Source organism: Carcharhinus amblyrhynchos, chromosome 12 (assembly GCF_965287045.1).
Source record: "Carcharhinus amblyrhynchos chromosome 12, sCarAmb.v2.hapA, whole genome shotgun sequence".
NCBI lineage: Eukaryota > Metazoa > Chordata > Chondrichthyes > Carcharhiniformes > Carcharhinidae > Carcharhinus > Carcharhinus amblyrhynchos.
Genome location: NC_137335.1, coordinates 24,627,412 through 24,646,334, shown reverse-complemented (window position 1 = coordinate 24,646,334; position 18,923 = coordinate 24,627,412). Strand labels below are relative to the sequence as shown.

General features: G+C 46.5%; 1 long non-coding RNA gene across 2 annotated transcripts in view; it reads left to right on the top strand.

The window, feature by feature from the left end:
* Positions 1-17,606, top strand: part of LOC145350857 (uncharacterized) — a 150,302-nt gene extending 132,696 nt beyond the window's left edge. For both annotated transcript variants that reach the window (XR_013888250.1, XR_013888251.1), the window contains one exon: positions 16,372-17,606. This is a non-coding gene — a long non-coding RNA (uncharacterized LOC145350857). The remainder of the gene's footprint in view (positions 1-16,371) is intronic.
* The last annotated feature ends 1,317 nt before the right edge of the window (positions 17,607-18,923 follow it).

Below are 18,923 nucleotides of genomic sequence, written 5' to 3'. Positions count from 1 at the left end.
ATACCCTCCCTGTGGTTGCACACAAAGGTCCCGTATTAGCAAAAGTAAAACACCTGGTCTTAACAGGGAAAATGGAAAGACCAGTCCAGTCACAATTCCACCCCGTTGGAGCCAGAAGAGAGCATATCACTGCAGAAGAAGAGATACTGCTATGAAGGGCATGGGTCATAGTCCCAAGTCAGGGCTGTTGGGCCGTACTGGCCAAATTATAAGATGGGCACCCCCAGAATGTCCAGAATGAAGAAGTTGGCCAGGAGCTATATCTGGTGACTGGTTCTGGATGCAGATATAGTGGCATTGGTGGGCTGGTGCCAGGAATGTCAACAAGGGCAGAAGGTGCCACTGGCAGCCCTGCTACACCCATGGAAATGGCCTGGTAGATCATCATCTTGACTTCACATTGATTTTGTGGGCCCGGTTATGGGGCCCATGTTTTTGGTAATAGTAGATACCTACTCAAAATGGTTGTACGTCTACAAATTGAACTCAGCAAACACAAAGGCGACCATCAAAAGGTATCGTTTTCAATGCACAGAATTCCAGAGGTGCTAGTCTCAGGCAATGGATCAGTTTTCACCAGCCAAAAGTTCACCAGATTCATAAAGTGTAATGGGATTTGACACACCAGGACAGCACCTGACAACCCAGCGTCAGATGGGCTGGCAGAGAGAACTGTCCAGACTTTAAAAGCTGGGTTGAAAAAACAGCCAATGGAGTCAATAGACATTAAACTCTCCTGCTGGCTATTTGATTATAGGACAACCCCACATGCCGTCATGGGAATAGCTCCGGTGGAACTATTCATGTACAGATGATTCTGCACCAGGCTCAGCCTGCTATTCACAAACCCTGGGGGAGGGAATGGTGGAAAAACACCAGGAGGCCCAATGCAGGGCCCATGACAACATGCCAAGAGAGGCAATTCAGTGAGAAAGTCTGGGTTAGATATTTTTCAAATGGGCCTGCATGGATAGTGGGGACAGTCAGGTCCAAGATGGGACTGGTATCCTACCAGATTTGGGTGGGTGAGGCCGTCTCAAGAAAACACCTGGACCAGGCATGGACCTCAATTTGGCCGCCCGTTCCTGAGCCGATTTGGCCCAGCAGGCTGAAGGCTGAGGAGAGTCCCCCTCAACTGGCCAACCCCGCCTATCCAGCACCACTGATGGGAACCTCAGAGTCCGAAATGGACATGGCAGACAAAGTAGTGGCTGTTCCCCTACTGCCAGAGGAAAAGGCAAACCAGCCCTCCGGCACTCACTGCGGAGGAGATGGACGCCAAGCTAATACACCCCCCTCAACATCAGAAGCCGAATTGGAGGATCTGGACCCAGTGTGGAAGCGGAGGAAAAGAGGTGGTTGGGCCATGGGAATTCTTTGGACTTTGGAGGGGATGAGTGTAACAGCTTTAATCAGGCAATTGAGGTGGGCCTGATCGAATATGAACTCCCTGATTAAGGGCCAAATTGATGGGCCAATCAGGAAGCCTCATGCTTTGTACTTAACCAGGAGTGCCAATGCCTCTGGGATTCCTGGTGTAGACTAATATCAGAAAGCACTCTGTATGCTGCTGTCAGACTTGTAAATAAAGGGATTTTGGTGAAAGGACTTGTGCCTCCGAGGACTTATTACAGGACCCTTTCTCCTGTTTTCTCCTGCTCTCTCCTGCTCCCTCCTGTTATGGGCCATTGTTGAGCCTCCAGGACTGGCAGAACCAGGTTATGCCAGGGCTTCTGGAGCTCACTCCAGCTATTCTGCTGTCCCATGGAGTGTTCCTGGGGCCCATTGGCACCCCAAGGGAGGAAGAAAGGCTGGGGCCTTTGCCAGGGCCTTCCACCCAAGAAACTCTGGCCATCATTGTGCCTTCCAATTCCACTCTTCCTTATACTGATACTTCTCATGGGCAGCAGGATGAACAAGGTGGCACAGATACATCTGTGACACCAGAAAGTTGGCCGGGGGCCCTCCAGATCACAGCTCTCCAGGGAATGCCTGCCAGAGGCATCACAGGTCACACAGCGTGTAATGCAGCTGGTTACCTGCACCTGTGATATACAGTTAGATGTAGAGGTAAGAAGCAGTAAGATTAAGTTGCAGGGTCAGCAAGAGGGCATGGATGAAGGACTGCACTTTAATTAGGGAGAAGGTAATATCCATTGTTAATCACACCAATAAATGTTATTGAAACCCACAGCTGAGACTGTCCTATCTGTGATTTGCCTCCCACAGGGATGACCACACCTGACCAAATACAGAGGGGCTCAGAGTAAGAGTCTACATAGGGCACTGGCCTAGTTGGAATACCTTATGGCAATGAGAGCCTCCTTCACTGCACTGTCCTGCCGGACCCTCGCTGCCACGTGTACTCCATTCGCTGGCTACTTCTCGGTTTCCTCCTCCATATCCTCCTGGCCTTTGCCTTTCAGGAGTGTCTGGCCATACTTCTCCTCCGCCTCCTCCAGGAATACTTCCTGCCCTTTGGCCCACTGAATAGGTGATCCCCAATTCCCCATGCCTGTGCCAGACCCCTGACTGGCAGGGGACACCCAAGTGCTCACCCCATGCAGTTCCAGCAGTGGATGCCCTGTAGTCCCACATTGTCTCACAGCCTGGCATGGCATCCCCTGCACCCACTGGATACTGGGACAGCCCCTGCCCAACCAGTCACCCTCCACCCTCAGGGCATTGCAACTAACAGTGATGTTAGTTCAAATCCAGCATATTTCAGTCACAGGCTGGATCATGTGACCTCTGGTTTCAATCTGCACTCCTCTTAGCCATTATCTCTGAGTGCTGGATTCTTTGGGCTGTATTTAATTTGCTCCTGGCAAGTGTGTTTTCAGTCAGAAGTGAAGGAGGGAAGGGGGGTGGTTGGAGGGAGGTGGAGGGGTTGGGGTGGGGGGGTTGAAGAGCACTTGGAGGTATGTAAAATAGGGCAGTGCCAATTCCACCATCTTCCCATCCATCCCTGAGCTCCTCCCTATAAAATGGAGGGGGAATGGGGGTGGGCACGTGCTGACATCAGCAATCCATCTGCACTATTTCAATACATTATCAAGAGCTTGTGGATAGTATGCTGCCCATACCACCATATGGGGGTCAGCATGGGCAGCCCATTTAAAAAAAAAATTTTAAAAGGGCAGGAAGGGAGTATTATCTTGCGTGCTTATTAGAGTGTTCTTGGTGCGATCCAATTGGCTGGCAGCACCTGAGGGCAAGACTTCCTCCCCAGTGAAGGATGGAAGTTCCACACTGCATCAACTTAGCCTGCCCAAAGCTCATTATAGCTGCAGAATAGGCTGGTGTGGAATGAGTCAGCTCCAAGGCAACTTTGCTTCCACGGTCTGGGTGGGTGATGAGGAGGCAAACCATTTGCTCCTCCCACCCTCATCACGGTCATATGCTGTCCTGTGTATCTACAAAACTGGTTGTGTGCTTCACAAGTGAAGCATATTAGTTGCTTAGTATTCTTCCCAACAAGTTCCATATGTCCAGTCAATGAAGTTATAAATAAATATTTTACATAATATCTTCATGAAAGCAGAAAAATTTGTCAACACTATTAGAAAAATGTATTGCTCTAGAAAGCTATCACCTTATGGAATAAACTATAAAGACATTTCCCAACCATAACGTCACCAGAGTACATTGAAACTTGAGAGGACATAGCATTGCGAGTTAGTGAATAAATTTTATTTATTTGTGGTTATGATGTGGAGATGTTGGTGTTGGACAGGGGTGGGCACAGTAAGAAGTCTCACAACACCAGGTAAAAGTCCAACAGGTTTATTTGGTAGCACAAGCTTTTGGAGTGCTGTTCCTTCACCAGATGAGTGAAGAGTTGGGTTCGCAAACAGGGCATATATCTTGTAATTGAGTCTGTATCTATATATGCCCTGTTTGTGAACCCAACTCTCCACTCACCTGATGAAGAGGCAGTGCTCTGGAAACTCGTGCTACCTTTATTTGTTACAAGAGGAATATGAAATTGCTGTCTCTTAGAATTTGCTTGGCTGTGTTGGGAATTTCCTCTTTCCTTCCTGAATTTACACCACATTTAGGCTGTGATTTCCAGTCAGGACATGTCAGGGTGGGATGGAAAATTTGGAGAGGCAACCAAACATCTGTTGACTTTGGATGGGCCTTAGATCCTTGCATCCAATCTTCTGAACCTACCATGAGTGGGCCTTAGTCTCTGCATTCTTGCCTGTCCTAAGAGCTAGTCTCTTTAGGGATTGATGGAACTAATGTTCAAGGTAGACCAGATGAAATGGGGTTGAAATGTTAGATTTAACACCAGTAATTGGGAATTTGAGATAAGGTTCTATACAGCCTGAAAACACAGGAGAGATGTATTTTACAGCCTAGATGAACTTTGATAACTAAACTTGTTTGCCTAACCAAAACTTTGGGTTGCTCACCTTTAGTGGAATGATTTTATCAATAAAATGATTTATTTACTGAGTAAAGAAACCACTGAATTCCCACTTGGCTGTTGGCCTTCACATAGTGGCAGTTTTTCAAAGCATTCTATCTTAAACATTGGAGGCAGCCTTATACGCAGAATTATGTATGATTTACATTTGAACTGTTTTCACACCATATGTTTCCTATTCATACGCCGGAAGTCTACTGTCCCACCTGCCATTGGATCGGCGCGAGTGAGGTGTTGGCAACAGAAATGTCTGTTGACCTCGGGTGGGAATTTCCGGTCTTGCTCAAGAGAGGCTGTAAAATCCCACTCGTGGTCTTTCTAGCTCACTGTAGGATTATTGTAGTCATGTCATGAAATCCACCAATTGAAATAAATCTCAAGTGCGTCGGTGACAGACATAATGAATACAATATTCAGTTTGATCACACACATGGAGAGATCATACTGTACAAGACACCACAATATATTGGCATATCTTTTAAGGACATATGTGCTAAATGGAACATAAGCCATTTGACAGCCCTGACATGCTATTCCATATACAACAGTCTTGTTAAACCATTAATCATGTAGTGCAGGGAGAGAAGACAACATCTTGCTGCTGTCATATTACATTTAAGAGCTAAACCTCTAGCTATGGATTTACCATCCATCACCAGTGGAAATCATGTTTGGAAGGCAGGTTAAACCATTCATGCCAAGCCACCATTTGTTCACTTTCTCAGAAATACAGGAGAAACTTCTTGAAAAATAGAATTGAAGGTGGCACATGACTAACATGCGAGAGCCCAGTCTGAGCGTAGGTCAAAAGGTTTGAATCATACATAGAAACATAGAAAATAGAAGTAGGAGTAAGCGATTTGGCCCTTTGAGCCTGCTCTGCCATTCAATAAGATCCTCTATCTCAACACCATACTCAGCGCTCCTGCATACCCATTGACACCTTTAAAGTCAAGAAATCTATCTATTTCCTTATTAAATATGTTCAGTTAGTTAGCCTCCATAACCTTCTGTGGTATAGATAATTCCATAGGTTCACCACCCTCTGAGTGAAGAAATTTCTCCTTATTTCATCAAAATGGCCTACCACATATCCTGAGATTGTAACTCTTTGCTCTAGACTTTCCACAGTAAAAAGTCTGACAACACCAGGTTTTAGTCCAACCGATTTATTTGATAATAGACTCACAAGCCCGAAAGCTTGTGAGTCTATTATCAAATAAATCGGTTGGACTAAAACCTGGTGTTGTCAGACTTCTTACTGTGTTTACGCCAGTCCAACGCCGGCATTCCCACATCTAGACTTTCCAGCCAGACAAAACAACATCCTTGTATCCAATCTTGCAGCCCTGTCAGAATTTTACATGTTTTAATTAGACCCCCTCTCATTTTTCTAAATCCAGTAAAAAAAAGAACTGGAGCAGGTGTAGGTCATCTAGCCCTTCGAGCATTCAGTCAGATCTTGGCTGATCGTTTCATGGACTCAGCTCCACTTACCTGCCCGCTCACCATAATTCCTTTACTGTTCAAAAATCTATCTTTGCCTTAAAAACATTCAACAAAGTAGCCTCAACTGTTTCAGTGGGCAGGGAATTCCGCAGATTCACAACCCTTTGGGTGAAGAAGTTCCTTCTCAACTCAGTCCTAAATCTGCTCCACTTTATTTTGAAGCTATGTCCCCTGGTTCTGGAAACAACCCCCCTGCTTCTATCATATCTATTCCCTTCACAATTTTACATGTTTCTATAAGATCCCCCCACATTCTTCTAAATTCCAATAAGTACAGTCCTAGCCTACTCAGTCTCTCTTCATAAGCCAACCCTCTCAAGTCCAGAATTGACCTAGTGAATCTCCTCTGCACCCCTCCAGTGCCAGTATATCCTTTCTCAAGTAAGGAGACCAAAACTGTACCCAGTTCTCCAGATGTGACCTCACCAGCACCTTAAACAGCTTCACCATAACCACCCTGTTTTTAAACTCCATCCCTCTAGCAATGAAGGACAAAAGACCATTGCCTTCTTAATTACCTGCTGCACTGCAAACCAACTTTTTATGATTCATGCACAAGGACACCCAGGTTCCCCCTGCACAGCAGCATGCTGCAATTTTATACCATTTAAATAATATCCCATTTTGCTGTTATTCCTACCAAAATGGAAGACTTCACATTTATCAACATTCTACTCCATCTGCCAGATGCATATCCACTCACTTAGACTATATTCCTTTGCAGATGTTCAGTGTCCTCTGCACACTTTGCTCTACCACTCATCTTAGTGTCATCTATGAACTTTGACACATTACACTTGGTTCTCAACTCCAAATCATCAATGTAAATTGCAAACAATTATGGCCCCAACACTGATCCCTGAGGCACACCACTAGTCACTGATCGCCAACCAGAAAAATATCCATTTAGCCCCGCTCCTTGCTTTCTATTAGTGAACCAATCCTCAATCCATGCTAATACATTACCCATAATGCTGTGCACCTTTACCTAATGCAGCAGTCTTTTATGTGGAACTTTGTTGAATGCCTTCTGGAAATCCAGATACACCGCATGCACTGGTTCCCTGTTACCCACCACACTCATAATGTCCTCAAAGAATTCCACTAAATTAGTTAAACATGTTCTGCCTTCAGCTACATTAAGACATCCTTGCTCCTGTACTCAAATCCTCCCTCAATGAAAGCCAACATACCATTTGCCTTCCTAACTACTTCTATACCTACATGTTTGCTTTCATTCTACCAGAAGCATGGTCACCTGAAGAAGTATCTATCCAAAATTTGCAGTGTTCTTAGATCCATTAAGATCACAATATCAAATGGGGCAACATTGAGGCGAAACAGAAGTCAGCTAAAGAAATCGTACAGCTATACAACACCCAGCATTCCAATTGCATCTAAATCGCATCTAAAGATTAACTCAGCAGGCCGCCTCAACCTCAGCTATGGATCCTGGGGATCCTACTAGTCATAGCGTGAGGGTGAGGAAGATTTAAAAATTGTATGCAGTTATTGGGTACGGGTAAACATAGGCACTGGATAGATAGGTCACCATTGTATTAAATATTTGTCATTAAAATTCACTTTGTTCACCACAGAGCCTCCACCCTATATGTTAATGCCACCAAACTTAGAGAACAGTGCCTGCTTGACCCCTTATCCCTGTGGAATGTGAGAATGGCAGTGATACGTCCCTCACACATTGGCGAAGCAGTAAGGCAATTCTGCCACTGAAATGCCCCCCTCCTCCCTCAATGTGCAGGTCATCTGTAACCACATGATGCACTTCATGCAGGCATGTGTCCATTTCCTAGGAAATGTCCATGACAGCTACATCATGGGGTGCTCTTAGATCCTATCCATCTTTAATAGACAGCAGCAGCTGGAGGGATGCTCCTTGGGGACAAGATACCAGTGCACAGGTCACAACCACGAGTTGAGATTCATTATAATGAGGTTCCAGCTTCGGCGCACATGTTGCTTAAGCAGGCGATTGGACTTCTGAAGATGTGGTTCAGGTGCCTGGATCAGTCAGGCGTGTCCTACAAGAGAGGCCCTCAGGAGGTCTCCCACATCATTGTAGTGTGCTATGCTCTCCACAAATTGGCAGTGCAAATGGGAGACCACCTAGACCTAGAGGAGATGAGGAGAATGTCAAGTGGTGAGGGTGACCATACAAAGGAGAAGACAAAAGAACACAGAGCGATGGACAGGGCCAAACTGAGCTAGGGATGGTTTCATAGGTTTCAGTTCAGGGATGAGCAGGACTAGGATTGACCAGCTCTCCCACCATGGGGACTAACATTTAACGATGCCTGGAACCCATCCCCCAACCACCATCCACAGAAGGGCGAACTCCTCACCTCCCACTCCCCCATCAAAGCGCAGCTGTCTAACAGTGTTCTCTAGTGATCACAAGGCCAAGGATTATCGAGGTGCTTCCATGCTGCCCACCTCAGCTGTAAGATGGATGTGAACACAAGACCTCTGACGTGGATGTGGCCTGTAGTAACAGATGCTGCACATCCCATGTTTCTGAACCCTATGATAAGCCCATTCAATGGCAAGATGTGTGAAGCTATTAGTCGGGCAGGAGTCAGACATACCACTGAGGGTGAGAGGAACTTCATTCCGTCCTCAGTGCTAATCATCATCATTCTCCTGCAGAATCCAACGAATAGCTTCAGCACCTTGCACAAGAAGACATGAAACAGCATGGTAGCATAATTTACTCATTAAATGTTAGTCCCCATGATGGGATTGCTTGTCAGTCCTGGTCCTGCTCATCCCCGAACTGAAACCTATAAGACCATCCCTAGTTCATCAGCTCAGTTTGGCCCTGTCCATCGCTCAGTGTTCTTCTGCCTTCTCTTTTGTATGGTCACCCTCACCACTTTTCTTGTCATTCTCCTCATCTCCTCTAGGTCTAGGTGGTCTCCCATTTGCACTGCCAATTTGTGGAGAGCATAGCACACTACAATGATGTGGGAGACCTTCTGGGGGCCTGTCTTGTAGGACACCCCTGACTGATCCAGGCACCTGAACCACATCTTCAGAAGTCCAATCTCCTGCTTAACCAGCATGTGCGCTGAAGCTTGAACCTCATTATATGGAGGCGGGGTGGGGAGGAGAGAGACAGCTCAGGCACTGGGAGTGGGAGTGAGTTGGAGGTCAGGGTAAGTCTAGATGATAGGAAAATCTCCCAGGAGAAGGAGGATCTGAGAGGGCCTGAGGGTCTTCGGTGCATCTGTTTTAATGTGAGGAGTGTGACGGGAAAGTCGGATGAACTTAGAGCCTTGATGTTCGCGAGGAATTTAGATGTAGTGGCAGTGACGGAGACGTGGTTAAAGGAGGGGCAGGACTGGCAGCTAAATATTCCAGGGTATAAGTGTTTTAGGCGTGATAGGGGAGGGTTGAAAAGAGGAGGGGGAGTGGCGCTCTTTGTTAGGGAGCACATCACAGCGGTGCAGAGGGAGGATAACATGGGGGGGTTGGAAATTGAGTCTCTGTGGGTGGAGTTGAGGAATAGGAAGGGGGCCATTACTGTGCTAGGAGTGTACTATAGGCTGCCCGATAGCCCGCGGGCAGTGGAAGAGGGTATATGTAGGGACATTTTGGATAAGTGTAGGAAGAACAGGGTTGTTGTAGTGGGAGATTTTAATCTCCCTGGGGTGGATTGGAAGGTGCCTAGAGCTGGGGGGTCGGATCGGGAGGAATTCGTAAGATGTGTATTGGAAGGATCCTTGCAACAGTATGTAGATAGCCCGACTAGAGAGGGGGCTGTACTGGATTTAGTTCTGGGAAATGAGCCGGGTCAGGTGGTTGAGGTTGCGGTAGGCGAACATGTGGCTAATAGTGACCACAACTCTGTCTACTTTAGGATACGAATGGAAAAAGATGAGAGCTGTCCTAAGGGGAGGGTGCTAAATTGGGGGAAGGCTAGATACAGCCGGATTAGGCAGGAGCTTAGGGATACAGACTGGGATAGGTTGTTGGAAGGCAAGACCTCATTAGGCATGTGGAAGTCTTTCAAGGGAAAACTGCAATGGGTGCAGGAAAGGCATGTGCCGGTTAGGAGAAAGGATGGGAAAGGTAGGATTAGGGAGCCGTGGATTACTAGAGATATAGACCTGGTTAGGAAGAAACGAGAGGCGTATGTCAGGTCTAAGCAGCTGGGAACGGAGAGAGCGTTGGAGGAATACAGAGACAGTAGGAGGGATCTCAAACGGGGAGTTAGGAGAGCAAAGAGGGGGCATGAGATGGCTTTGGCAGGTAGGGTTAAGGAGAATCCAAAGGCGGTTTACTCCTATGTTAGGAGCAAAAGGGTGGCTAGGGGTAAAACCGGTCCTCTCAGGGACAGACGTGGGGAATTGTGCTTAGAGGCAGAGGGAATGGGGGAGATCCTGAATGAATACTTTGCGTCGGTATTCACGAAGGAGAGGGGCTTGATGTCTGGTACGGTCATTGAGGGAGCGGTAGACTAATTGAAAGAGCTATCGATTACGAGGGAAGAAGTGTTAGGGCTTTTAGCTGGCATTAAAACTGATAAATCTCCGGGGCCCGACTGCATTTATCCTAGGCTGCTTAGGGAGGTGAGGGATGAGATTCCTGGGCCTCTGACGCGAATCTTTGTCTCTTCTTTGGACACAGGTGAGGTCCCAGAGGACTGGAGGATAGCGAACGTGGTACCGTTGTTTAAAAAGGGTAGGAGGGTTAGCCCGGGTAACTATAGGCCAGTAAGTTTAACGTTAGTGGTAGGCAAGTTGATGGAGACGATTCTTAGGGATAGGATGTATGCGCACTTAGAGCGTTGCGATCTGATTAAGGATATGCAGCATGGCTTTGTCAAGGGGAAGTCTTGCCTTACGAATCTGGTAGAATTCTTTGAGGAGGTGACAAAAACGATCGACGAAGGACGAGCCGTTGATGTTGTCTATATGAATTTCAGTAAAGCGTTTGACAAAGTCCCTCATGGTAGGTTGATACAGAAGATTAAAGCTCATGGGATATGTGGTCAGGTATCTAGATAGGTAGAGAACTGGCTTGCAAAGAGGAGTCAGAGTGTAGTAGTGGAGGGGTCCTTTTCTAGCTGGAGGTCTGTCACTAGTGGTGTGCCGCAGGGCTCAGTACTGGGACCTCTTCTCTTTGTAGTGTATATAAATGATTTGGAAGAGGGAGTAGGTGGTGTGATCAGCAAATTTGCTGATGACACCAAGATGGCTGGATTGGCGGGCAGTGAGGAGCAGTGTCTGGCAATACAGTGGGATATTGATAGGCTGGTTGATTGGGCAGATACATGGCAAATGGAGTTTAATCCGAATAAATGTGAGGTGATGCATTTTGGCCGGAATAATGTAGGGGGGAGTTATATGATAAAGGGTAAGCCCGTAAGGAGTATAGAATCGCAGCGAGACCTGGGGGTGCAAGTGCACAAGTCTTTGAAGGTGGCAGTGCAAGTGGAGAGTGTGGTGAAGAAAGCCTATGGTATGTTAGCCTTTATAGGAAGGGGTATAGAATATAAGAGCTGGAGTCTAATGTTGCAGTTGTACAGAACGTTGGTTAGGCCACATTTAGAGTACTGCGTCCAGTTCTGGTCGCCTTACTACCGGAAGGATGTGGAGACTCTGGAGAGAGTGCAGAGGAGGTTTACCAGGATGTTGCCTGGTATGGAAGGACTGGGGTATGAGGAAAGATTGAAGAAATTGGGCCTCTTTTCCCTTGAAAGACAGCGACTGAGGGGGGAATCTAATCGAGGTATATAAGATTATGAAGGGTATAGATAGAGTAAACAGAGGTAAGCTATTTCCTATGATAGAGACACGTAGGACAAGGGGCCATGGACTTAAGGTGAGGGGGGAGTGGTACAACACAGATATTAGAGGGAGGTTTTTCACACAGAGGGTAGTGGAGGTATGGAATGCTCTGCTAAGTAAGGTGGTGGAGGCAAACACGCTAGAGTCCTTTAAGAGTAACTTAGACAGGCACATGAGTGGGTTGGAGATGGGTGGATATAGGAGATTGTTTTAAATAAGGGTTATTAGCATTGGGGCATCCCTGGTAAGGTAAATGGATATGGTATAATAATAATGTTTTTTTTTCCTTTTCGTTCACAGGTTATAAGTCGGTCCGCCTTGTGTCCAATGAGGGGCATACACGCGATGGGTCATACTTGGGCTGCTCTTGGTTGTTCAAGATTGGCCTAGTGCTTCATGTCGTTAGTGTGTGCCTAAACTGGACCAGATACTGGGCAAGACGACAGCTCAGTGACTATCACTGATTGCTGTGCAGACACATGGATTTGGGCCGGTGTCTGTGGGAGTTTGTGCATTCTCCCCATGCTTGCGTGGGTTTTCTCCGGGTGCTCCGGTTTCCTCCCACACCCCAAAGATGTGCTGTTAGGCTGATTGGCAGGAATAAATTGTCCCTAAATCAGTTTCCCTCAATCTGGATGGCCATCAAACATTAGACAAGGGTCGTGGGTGGAGAGGGGGACTGATGGTGTTGAAGGACTGGCAGGCTCGTTGGGCTGAAGGGCCTGTTTCCTGGGCTGTTTTTGTTCTTTGTTCTTTATAATGAATCTCAACTCGTGGTTGTGACCTGTGCGCTGGTACCTTGTCCCTGAGGAGCCATTCCTGCAGCTGCTGCTCTCCATTAAAGATGAATAAGATCTGAGAGCACCCCATGATGTAGCTGTCATGGACATTTCCTAGGAAATGGACACGTGCCTGTATGAAGTGCATCATGTGGTCACAGATGACCTGCACATTGAGGGAGATTTATCCTTGTGTTTCATGAATGGCACCACAGAGGTCACCCATGCAGCCCTGAAATGAGCCTATTGTGTAAAAATGCAGTGCAGCTGTGACTTTAAGGGTCACCAGATGTACCTGTCCTCTCATTCCATGAGGTGGCAACTCTAGCAGGATCTGGCAGAGGAGGTCCACCATCCCCCGGAGAGATGCAGCCTTCTATGGTGTCTAATATCTGACATTAGAATACCCTTGGCTGGTACCTGCACATCTGCAGTGCTGCTCCTGGAACAGCTAACAACCCAGCCTCTTCCTCCTCTACAGGGAACCAGTTGATCCTGGTCAGGTGCCGTGGCACATCGATGTCTCTGCTGCTGCTCTGTGGCAGTAATTAGCCAACTCCATGATGCTTCAGACCATGCATTGTAAAGAAGAAAACACCATAGTGAGCTATAAGAGTTCATGAGAGAGTCCTGACCCTCATCCCCCAATTCCTTTGGAACTACCACCCAATGGCAGCACATTCAGTAGGTGCCTCAATGACATCCTTCACACCCACCAGTCGGACATTATAGCCACATGTCCACATTGGTTCCTGTCAACGCCAGCAGGAAGAAGTCTCACAACACCAGGTTAAAGTCCAACAGGTTTAGTCGGACTTTAACCTGGTGTTATGAGACTTCTTACTGGGTTTACCCCAGTCCAACGCTGGCATCTCTACATCATGAACTCCAGCAGGATGCAGTGCATGGACTCACCAGGGTCTTAATGGCACCAAATGCCCGTATTCCCCATTCCCCCCCTTAGCATCACATTAAAGGGTGTTTGAGTGGATGCATGTGACCAGTGTTTGTATCCTGATGGGGGGCTTCAATGTTGCATTCCATCGTGACCTTGACTGGGGTGCATGACGACAACATCGCCATTATGTCTTGCTTAGTGGTTCACATCAGTGTTATCTGTGTGATGTTGCAGCCTTTCTGGGAATTTCTGCTCAATGCTTGGGCAACTCGATTGCAAAGATTTAAAAGGTGGCCTCCAATGACAGTGCTTTTTGGCTGCACAGAATTTATTGGCATAACTACTAGTGAAGGGGGGCTGGGTGCCTATTCAGCCAACTGTTTTCTGCTTGTGCAGACAAGGCACAGCTGAGTGGTAAGAGGCCAGCAATGAGTATGTTCAGCACATTTCTAGAGGGCACCCTGTTTCTGCCAGGTTACAAGAGGTGCAGAGTTGAGCAGCCTTCCATTACCTATTTAAACCTACCATTTCACACAAGCACCCTGGCAATTGGTTTTGGACTTTTGGGCAGCTTCTCCCCTTTGCCTTCACAGAGCTGCCTGAGTGTGGGTTCCAATCACAATGCAGTCAACCTCCCCTGAGCTGCGTGAGAGGACGTGCAGCCCATTCCTGAGTCGCCCATTCTGCCCTGACAACCCGGCCTCTTATGGAACCATAATTCACAGTCACCCCAGTGTTGAACCTCTCGTTTTCAACTCCACCCATCATCTTGCCAGCCCTCACTAAGATGGGCACTCCCTCAGCTGTGATAAGGACAGAAACACAGGAAGAAGGACATAGGAACCGCTGCCTGCATACCATTTTTCACAACCCCTTTAAAGCAAGGGGGTGCCCCAACATGAAGGGAAGCTAGGGTCTGCAAGTGACCCCTCCTGACCCCTCTCCCCAAAATGGTGATTCTGGGACCCCACCCCTAAGCAGTGAACACCCTGGCGAGTGATGGCTACCTGAGCATTCACTTCTGAAATCTCCTTCAGAGGTGAAGTTGCCAGGTTCATGCTTACGTAAATATGCTTCTGTAAATGGCACCAGTGGGATGTCACGCCCGTACCTGCTGAATATTCAGCAAGGAGAGAAGTTCTAAAGACATGGTAATGTATTAAAATGAGATTCCTGGGATCACACAGCATGTTTCACAGTATTCTGTCAGCGAGAGGGCTAGAATATCAAAACTCCATCACCACGACTATTCAATGAAAACAATGCTAAAATATCTGACTTCCTGATATAAAAATGAACAGCCTGCATTGCCTGGCAGATCAACCCAAGGTCACAAATAAAGAAGGCAGCGTCCAAACAGCTCCAGGTTGGCCAAAGACAAAACTACCATTTAAGAAGAGTAAGCCTGAGATGTCCAATAGTATGCTGACCATCATGGCATATAAAATTGTTTTGAAACTGCCAGGTCATCTATAGACCAAGGTCAAATAGACAGGATTGCGTTTCTCTTCTTAATGATGGCAATACCGTTCGTCAAAACTGGAAAGAATATTTTCAGCAACTCCTTTACCATGAATTTGCAGTGGCAACTGATACTCTGCAGGCTAATCCCCAGTATCCTGTGGTGAAATCTATTTGTAAACCACCACTGGGACAGCTGCAACAATCAATCAAATGGATGAAAAGCATTAAAGCTTGTGGCCCCATTGATGTTATGGCTGAGGTTTGCCCACACCAACACTCGGTACACTCACCCTACAGAGTTGGGAAGAAAGAACTCCCCTGACTTCAGAAATATAGTAGTTGCAAATAACTTGAAGATGGCGGCACGGTAGCACAGTGGTTAGCACTGCTGCTTCACAGCTCCAGGGTCCTGGGTTTGATTCCCGGCTCAGGTCACTGTCTGTGTGGAGTTTGCACATTCTGCTCGTGCCTGTGTGGGTTTCCTCCGGGTACTCCGGTTTCCTCCCTCAGTCCAAAGATGTGCGGGTTAGGTTGATTGGCCATGCTACGAAATTGCCCCTTTGTGTCCAGGGTAATGGAGGTTAGAGGGATTAGTGGGTATAATATGTAGGGATATGGGGGTAGGGCCTGGGTGGGATTGTATTCGGTGCAGACTCAATGGGCCAAAGGGCCTCTTTCTGCACTACAGGGTTCTATGATCTATGGGAGATAAATCATACTATAACACACCCATTCTCCTGAATCATCTGTTTCCTATGGCTGAGAAAACCCTCCTGGAGGTATAATGTGCTTTTAGACCTTCAGAGGAACCTCTGACATGGGCTTTGTTGCCAGACGAATGCAAGAAAATTGTTGAGAACAACAACAGGAACTCTTCATTGCTTTTAACTACCTGAGCAAAGCATTTGACTCAGTAAACGACAGATTTTCGGTAGATGGAGTTCCAATGATTTGTATGTTCAACAGACTTCATCACAAGCCTACAATTGCTTCATGATGATAATAATTGCAAATGTCACAAAGGGAGATCTGAAACATAGAAACGAGAAGTAGGGGTATGCCCTTCGAGCCTGCTCTGCCATTTATTTTGGTCATGACTGATTCAATATCCTGGACCTGCCTTACCCCCATATCCCTTGATTCTTTTAATCCCTAGAGCTATATCTAATTTCTTCTTGAAATCAGACAATGTTTTGGCCTCTATTTTTTTCCGTGGTAGTGAATACCACACATTCACCACCCTCTGGGTGAATAAATTTCTCCTCACTTCAATTCTAAAAGGTTTACACTTTTTGTTCAAACTATGACTCTTCGCTCTGGATTCCCCCACCATTGTGAACATTCTTTCTGAACCTATCCTGTCTAACCCTGTTAGAATTTTATAAGTTTCTATGAGATCCCCTCTCAGTCTTCTAAACTCCAGTGAATATAGTAATATAATACTAACCGACTTAATCTCTCTTCATATGACAGATCTGCCATCCAAGGAATCAGCCTAGTAAACTTTTGCTGTACTCCCTCTATAACAAGGATATCCTTCCTCAGACAAGGACACCAAAACTGCTTGCAATACTCACTGCTTTCAAAATCTGGAACAGGGTCAAGTGAGTGTGATAGCCCCCATACTATTTACAATTGACTTGACAGTAGCTATTCACCTCATCAAAGATCAACAGTCTTCTAGTGTCTGTATTAAATACCATCTAGGTGGAAAACTTGTCACCTCTATGCTAAAACAAAATTTAAGCAGAATAAATGTATATGTTCTACAATTTGCAAATGACTGCTGTGTTGATATTGCCCACGCTGCATCAGATTTGACTTCACTTTCGATCTCATCAATTCTTCATACAAGAAACGAAGCCTGTTCTTCAATGTTGCCAAAAACAAACTCATCAACCTACACCAGGTTAGCCAAATATTCCACTTCCCGTATATGTTGAAGGAGAGACTCTGTAATATGTCGAGAACTTTATTTATCTAAGTAGCCACCTCTCTCAAAGGACCATCATTGATGAAGTGATCCAACACAGGATCAGCTGTGAAACTCCTCCCTCAATAAACTGTGACACAGAATATTTGACAACAAAGACCTTTGCAAGTCATCAAATGTTCTAGTGTACAAAGCAGTTGTCACCACACTTTTGTACTGCAGTGAACCTGGACTGTGATCAGCAATGCATAAGAGAACTTCCATCAGCAATACTTCTACCATATTCTCTCGATTCAATGGCAGGACCTTCAAACAAATGCTAATGTCCTTTATGAAACCAGTGCCTCAAGCAATTCAGACTAAACTCCTGCAAAATCAACTTTGATAGACTGCGCACTGAATGGCCAAAAAGGTCACCCTCACTAAGTCCTGTTTTCTCAACTCTTGAATGGCCAATGTTCCAGGGGAGGATGAAGAAAATGTTTCAAAAACACTCTGAAACTCTCCTTAAAGTGTGGCAGCATTGAATTAATGTTTGGGAGGAATGTGCCATGAATTGTTCAAAATGGAAACAACTTGCCCGTCAAGCTGCATCAAGCTTTGAGCCACAACATCTTATTAATGAGGAAAGCAACACAGAGGAGGAAAGAAAATTAAGCAAATTCTGAACTTTGGACTACCTCATGGGACATTCTGCCTTATGTGTCCAAGAATCAACCTGTCCAATCACATGAATATATGTGGGAGAAATTCACAATCCTGAACAGGAGTCATCCTCGAGAAGAACATAAGAAATAGGAGCAGGAGTAGGCCATCTAGCCCTTCGAGCCTGCCCCGCCATTCAGTAAGATCATGGCTGATCTGTCGCTGCTCAGTTCCACTTTCCCGCCCTCTCCCCATAACCCTTAATCCCCTCTCTTATCAAAAACCCATCAACCCGCGTCTTAAAAATATTTAGCGAGGCAGCCTCCACCACTTCAACGGGCAGAGAATTCCAGAGATTCACCACCCTTTGAGTGAAGAAGTTCCTCCTCAACTCCGTTCTAAACCGCCCCCCTTTTATCTTGAGGCTGTGCCCCCTAGTCCTACTGTCTTTTTTGAGCGGGAAAAGTCTCTCCACCTCTATCCTATCCATCCCATTCATCATCTTATATGTCTCAATGAGATCTCCCCTCATTCTTCTAAACTCTAACGAGTACAAGCCTAGTTTATTCAGCTTCTCCTCATAGCTCAACCCCCTCAACTCCGGTATCAGCCTACTAAACCTCCTCTGCACTCCCTCCAAGGCCAAAATATCTTTGCGCAGGTGCGGCACCCAAAACTGCACACAGTACTCCAGCTGCGGCCTCACCAATGCCCTATACAGCTGCAGCAAGACCTCCCTACTTTTATATTCAATCCCCCTCGCTATGAAGGCCAGCATCCCATTCGCCTTCCTGACCACCTGCTGCACCTGCAAGCTGGGTTTTTGCAACTCATGCACAAGGACCCCGAGGTCCCTCTGCACCGTCGCCAGCTGCAGTTTTTCGCCCCGTAAGTAATAGTCCTTCCTACCATTCTTCCTACCAAAGTGGACCACCTCACACTTGCCAACATTAAATTCCATTTGCCATTTCCTGGCCCATTCGCCCAGCCTATCTAGATCCTTCTGTAGACTCTCCACACCCTCCGCACAATTTGCCGTTCCCCCAATCTTGGTGTCATCAGCAAATTTCGACACCCTACACTCGGTTCCCTCCTCCAGATCATCTATATAAATGGTAAAAAGCTGAGGCCCCAGCACCGACCCCTGGAGCACTCCACTAGTCACCATCCGCCAATCCGAATAGCACCCGTTGACCCCTACTCTCTGTCTCCTATTTGACAACCAATCCTCTATCCACGCTAACACCCTACCCCCAACTCCATGTCCCTTGACCTTCTGCAATAACCTCTTGTGAGGTACTTTGCCAAACGCCTTCTGAAAATCTAGAAAGACCACATCCACCGGCTCTCCTCTATCCACCGCCCTAGACACATCCTCATAGAACTCCAGTAAATTTGTCAGACACGACTTCCCTTTAATGAAACCGTGCTGCGTCTGCTCTATCAA